Genomic DNA, 6,170 nt, shown 5'->3' on the forward strand with positions numbered 1-6,170 from the left:
GAATTGCGCGGGCTTAGGATGGCGTCGCGTGGTTAGAGAAACGGCAGCAGATGCGCGCCTTGTGTAAAAGGATGACGTCGCGTGGGAAACAAAATATCAAGACGCTAGCTGGCTCGCGCTCACGGCTACTACGCCACATCGTTCTTCCTGTAGGTGCCGTCGTGAGTCTTCATACGCGGTGATTCGCATATCGTAAACAACCAGCGTAGTGGTTGCCGCGTTGGAGCGGAGCGTTGCTCCAAAGCAAACGAAGGTGTCTCAGCCGAACACAAGGAATCTTCTTAAGGAAATCAAGGTGTCCCAACAGAACTCCAAAGATGGACCCGTGCTTACACGTTTATAACGAACCTGCGACAGATCATCCCAAATTTTATTTTAAGAAACAATACAGGCTAGATATACCGGGTGTTCAAAATTAAGCTTTATGGTTTTCTTAAAATGAGGCACTGGGAGGCACGTGAAAACCACCTGCGCAAATAAGTTATGTGGCCAGGGGGACACAAAGTGAGATGATAATTATCGCTAGTCAGCAGCCGAATTGACTAAAATTGAATAATTAACATTTTATTGACTGCAGTAAGTGTGTATGTTCGTATTCAAAAGTTAGACGCAGTCGTGTTTCTACACAGTTTCACTTCGAAGAATCCTTCTTTACTCGCGGACAACTTTCTGTGGCAATGAAGGGAAAGCTACGGAGGCAAAGCGCTCACAAGTGAGGGTGCTTCTGAAAAGAGTCCCGCGTTTTAATCCACGTTGGTTTATGTTGGCGAAGAGTAAACATAAACAGCTTATTAGTAACAGTTAAATAAGACAGAACACACCACTGAGTGTAAAAGTTTACTCATTTTGCGGCTTTTCCCTTCCCCGTCTGGGCAAACGCGAAATCGTCGCACGTGGAAGTTGCGTCGATTCAGCGTCTGTTCCGAGCAACCAAAAGCACTGTCAAACGCTGCCGGACTACTTGGCGCGGTAACACATGTGCAGCATCCACGCGCCCGTAGCTTTCCCTTCATTGCCACAGAAAGTTGTCCGCGAGTATAGCGTGTCTATGCTCCGAGATATCCAACTACAAATTTTAATTGTCGTTTGCATGATTACGCATGCAAGAGAGTGAGGATCGGCGCAAAGTTCCTCCCTGATGTGCCGCGGCTGTTGGGTACGGCGCTTAGTCTGACAACGCGGCGGAGGCATTGGCAAAGATAATAACTGTCCCCCTTCCCCTCACGGCTGGCGAAAGAAAAAAAAATCGAAGAACCCGTAACCGCTGTCATAACACGCGACCGCGCAGCCTGTAAAGATGGCGGCAGCTGCCATGCCGAGATAATGGCGCGCGCAGAGAAGCCGGAGGGCAGTGCGCGTGCGTAATGGTGACTAGACGACCGGGCATCGTCCTTGCCTGGGCTACGCAAATGAAGTGACTGCCGATTTCCAAGTATTGAAAGTTTCATTGAAATCAAAAGCAACAACGGTACCATGAACAGCAGAAACCTTTTTAGCTATGCTAACGAATATTTCATACTGCCGCTTTAAATTTGGTGTTGTCATGCACAAATTTCATGACAACACTTCACCCATCAAGATGTCAATGCCCTAAAAATGTTCAAAATGACTCCCTTCCACAGCAACGCAAAGCATAAACCGCTCTCGCGTCGAGTCGATAACTCTGCGCAGTACAATGGGAATTTGGAGTCGGATATCTCGAAGCACGAACACGCTAGAATAATTCTTCCGACTGATACTGTGTAGAAACACGACTGCCTCTAAGTTTTCAATACAAACATACCCACTTACTGCAGTCGACAAAAAATAATTGTTCAATTTTAGTTAATTGGGCTGCTCACAGCGATAATTATCATCTCACTTTGTGCCCCCCTGGCCACATAACTTAATTGCACAGGTGGTCTTCGCGTGCCTCCCAATGCCTAATTTTAAGAAAAGCATCAAGCTTAGTTTTGAACACCCTGTATTATCAGGCACAGCCGCCAAGCACATGGCTGTATTGGGTAATGTCATTTTCCTATAAGCTCGGAGAAACCGATACCTGGCTTCGCTGTAGGGCTTCTTCATCTTTCTGGGGTTTTACGTGCCAAAACCAGTGCTGATTATGAGGCACGCCGTAGTGGAAGGCTCCGGATTAATTTTGACCACCTGGGGTTCTATAACGTGCACTACAACGTAAGCACACGGGCGTTATTGCATTTCGCCTCCATCGAAATGCGGCCGCCGCGGCCGGGATTCGATCCCGCGATCTCGTGCTCAGCAGCGCAACGCCTGAGCTGACTGAGCCACCACGGCGGGCTAGAGGTGTTGCTCTAGCCGTATAAAACGCGGGTTTATCGTGAGCAGAAACGGTGAATTTCGGTAAATGAGAGAGGCTACCATCATCATCATCATCATCATCATCATCATCATCATCAAAAGCTGACCCCCCCCCTCAGAAAAAACCTGGATCCGCCCCTGCCTGAGGAAATGCTGAGCGAAACAAGGGATAACCGCAAACGCGCCACAATGTTGCACCTCTCATTTTTGTAACGCTAGACATATTCAAAATTTCATGCAAAAACAAGCATTTGCACGTAGCACCTATGTATGGAAAATGTCTTAATTTCCTCCATATATTTTTTCGGAAAAATCCGATGTCTATTTATAAAATTTTGATGTGAAATTCACGGTGCGTGAAACGATGCGTTGGCAGATGCCTACACTAGATGGTGCAACGATACTGAGGGATACTCGGGATGGTCGTTGATTTCGCGACACCTCTGAATAGCATCTCGTCATGTGCGCATGCCCGCCTGCCCAGAGCAGCAACATGGCGGCGCCCTTGCGGCGGAGCATTTATTCTACAGTTGGTTATGTTAACTTTGCGGCCTAAGTGAACGTGTACTGATCACGTTACTCAGTGACCTCTACATATCAAAAGGCTTTGTGGTATATTAGGGCGTGAGGAAGTGGTCCATCCGCAAAAAAAATGCCGTTCTTTGTTTTACGGGAGTTCTTGTAAGCAACGTGACTGATAGATAGATAGATAGATAGATAGATAGATAGATAGATAGATAGATAGATAGATAGATAGATAGATAGATAGATAGATAGATAGATAGATAGATAGATAGATAGATAGATAGATAGATAGATAGATAGATAGATAGATAGATAGATAGATAGATAGATAGATAGATAGATAGATAGATAGATAGATAGATAGATAGATAGATAGATAGATAGATAGGGTGCAGGCGGGTACTGCTGGAAGCACATGACAGTGCACTTAAAAGCTAGGCATTCTCTAATTTAAATAAGTTTACGAAAATAAACTGCACAGGTTCTTCGAAGTGAACGAGAGCTTTCAAGACTCGCCCCTGGAAGCCTTGGCGCACATCTCCCCCTACCCTCCGCGGCCACCTGAACGCCGACGCAAGAAGGCGTTCGGCAAGGAAGCTCCCCAAGGCCGCTTTGACCTCTTCCGGTGAGTCTTGCCTTGCCATGTCGGAACCTGTGCTCCCATCTAGAAAGTTTTCTCTCTTAAAGGCAGTCTTAAAGGCAGGTAGCTTTAGAGTCTGGACCCTCTATACGCTTGGTTTCGCATACACGGTAGAGCGGAGCTTGAAAGCAGATTTCGTTATCGGACATGTAGACACGAGAAGCGCGACGTCTTGCTTTTGGCAACGAGATTATATTATGAATAAAGCTCTTTCTTTCGAGCGAGCCAGCATTACCGTGCGCGAAAGCTTTTTCTGCGGCGCACTTTTGTAGTACACAGGGTCGGATAAACTTCTGCGGGGATCGCGGGCAAAGGGATGACATTTAGTTTTCTCATCACTGCGGTTGTGAAACTGTTTACTTGACATATCATTAAAGCAGCTTACCCACCTATTCTTCCAATGTATAAAACTGGGCTCTTTGTGGTGCCAGCTCACGCACACATACAGAAAAAAAAAACCTTGCAGTTGTTCACCTAACTTGTGCAAGAGCATCTCGGTGACTTCATAAACTCTATGCACACACTTTTCATTGATGTTGCAAGAATAATTAAATTTCTGGCATGCTTCGTACGAAATTTCGCAGGTGCCTGTGTTTATCACCGCTCGCGAATTTATGTCTGCACTTTCTGTACTTGATAGGTCATACCCAACTATTTTTGTAACGTGGTCTGTGTTTCTTACGCTTGTACGGATGTATATACGGCGGCAATTTGCGGTTGCATTCCGAGTTGTTTCCGCTGCGCGTTGGTGGTGTATTTTTCTTGATTGGTCTTGACGCTGGGAATCTTCAGAATTGCACTAAGCTTACTTTGGACCTAATTTAAAGATTGTCGGGAAACAAATTCCAGTGGCAGCGCACTTGAACTAGCCGATGAAGCAGGCACTGCGCAGTGTGTCCAGACAAACCCACATCACATGATCGGATCAGCGCTAAAAGAACATTTAAATGACTGTTGGAGGGGATACCACTAGGGTGTCGCTATGTTTTGGCACTACACGGCAGAAAACCCTGTATATATCATGCTAGAAGGCATTCGCGTTAGCCGGTTGAGTCAGAAAATCGCGGGATACGTGAGTCCAGTGATTGAACTTTTGAGAATGAGAAAATGGACGTGATTCCATTTTTCTTAAATGTGGAGGATGAAATAATGATTACACACAAGAAAATACCGCAGCGTTATCTCAAACATCGCTTTCGTGGAACTAAAGAAATGAACACTTGTCACTACTAGCTGTCTTTCCCTACCGTCAATCGATGTCAAGATGGACGGCTAAAAAGCCAGAATGTTCTTTTTCCAGGAAGGACTTGTACGAGAAGCTCCAGAAACTCCAGGAAGGCCGTTCACAACCCTCCGGAGTGCGCTGCGAACCCGACGGTAACTCGGACAGCCCCGCCTACGAGAACGTCCTGCCGGCGCCACTGCCCAAACGCTCCAACCAGGAGGCGCCACCCAGACCACCGCCACGCCTCTGCTCTTCTCCCGTGGACCTGTCGCGACCCGATGACTTGGAAGGTGACAACGTCTCCTCCACGAGCATCGAGCTGGACTCGCTCTACTCTCCCTGGGACTCGTTAAACTCGAGGAACTTGTCCAAACTGTCGGTTCCGCCGGACCAGACCCTCCTGGAAGCCCTCGACGAGCCGATAATCTTTGACTCCCTTCAGGGAACGCGCCCTACCTACATCGTGAACTCTGGCCGGCTCAGTCCGGAAATGATCGTGTCGATGTCGGGCTCCTTCAAGCCCCCGCGCGCCGGTCTGTACATGAGCGTAGAGTCGCTGCAGAACTGCATCAAGACCGGCCCAAGATTCGCGCCGTGTCGACGAGGCTTCGACGCGATGGACGCACTTCGAAGGGTGACGGCGGGTGACATCGAGTTCATGCACGTCTGCAGAGGTCAGCTCAGGAGGCGGGACAGTGTGGGGTGCTCTTCGGTGGCCTCGGACAGTCTGGTGCCGTCACCGTCCGATTCGGAGTACGATCCGGACTACTCCGACCCTTCGCCCCGAACGGATGCCAGGGTCGCAGCCGCGCGTCGCGCGAGGCGACGGTTGCGGTCTCGCGCCGAACGCAGCGGAAAGCACGCGCAGTCTTTGCCGCCGCCTCCTGACGTCACAATCATTGAAGTTGGAGATGCAGCGGGAGACATTCTTAATGGGAAAGGAAATTTTGTGACGCTGATTGAGCTGGACACGTCTGAGAGTTCTAACTGACCGTGAACGGACACGTCTGAGAGTTCTAATATAATAGCCCCGCTACATGATCGCTTCCAATGCTGTCAGTTTGCCGGCCGAAACGCCGAAAGAAATTTCTTGTGTTATTGAGCGTCGGCTTACTCAAACAAGGATACCATTGCCATGAGTGCTTATCTTCTAACCATGTATATATAAGAGCATTGCAAGCAATCATATAACAGGGCTATATGTCAGCATACCGACACGCGCTTCTAAAAACTGTTGCCAAAAGTAGACCTATGCGCTGCTTCCTGGATATGTTTCTCAGGAACGATGGAGAGGACTGTTAAATAGTACACTGAATTGCGCTTGTACAATAGTAACGCGACCACTGCTACCGCGAAAAGAAGACGTTGTAAGCCAGTAATCCGAAATTCTGCTGCATGCTACGGGCGATTGAAATAAAATTTTGTTAATGCTGCAAAATAATACCCTATATAAAGGATCCT

The sequence above is a fragment of the Dermacentor silvarum genome, chromosome 10 (genome assembly GCF_013339745.2).
Source record: "Dermacentor silvarum isolate Dsil-2018 chromosome 10, BIME_Dsil_1.4, whole genome shotgun sequence".
Classification (NCBI taxonomy): Eukaryota; Metazoa; Arthropoda; class Arachnida; order Ixodida; family Ixodidae; genus Dermacentor; species Dermacentor silvarum.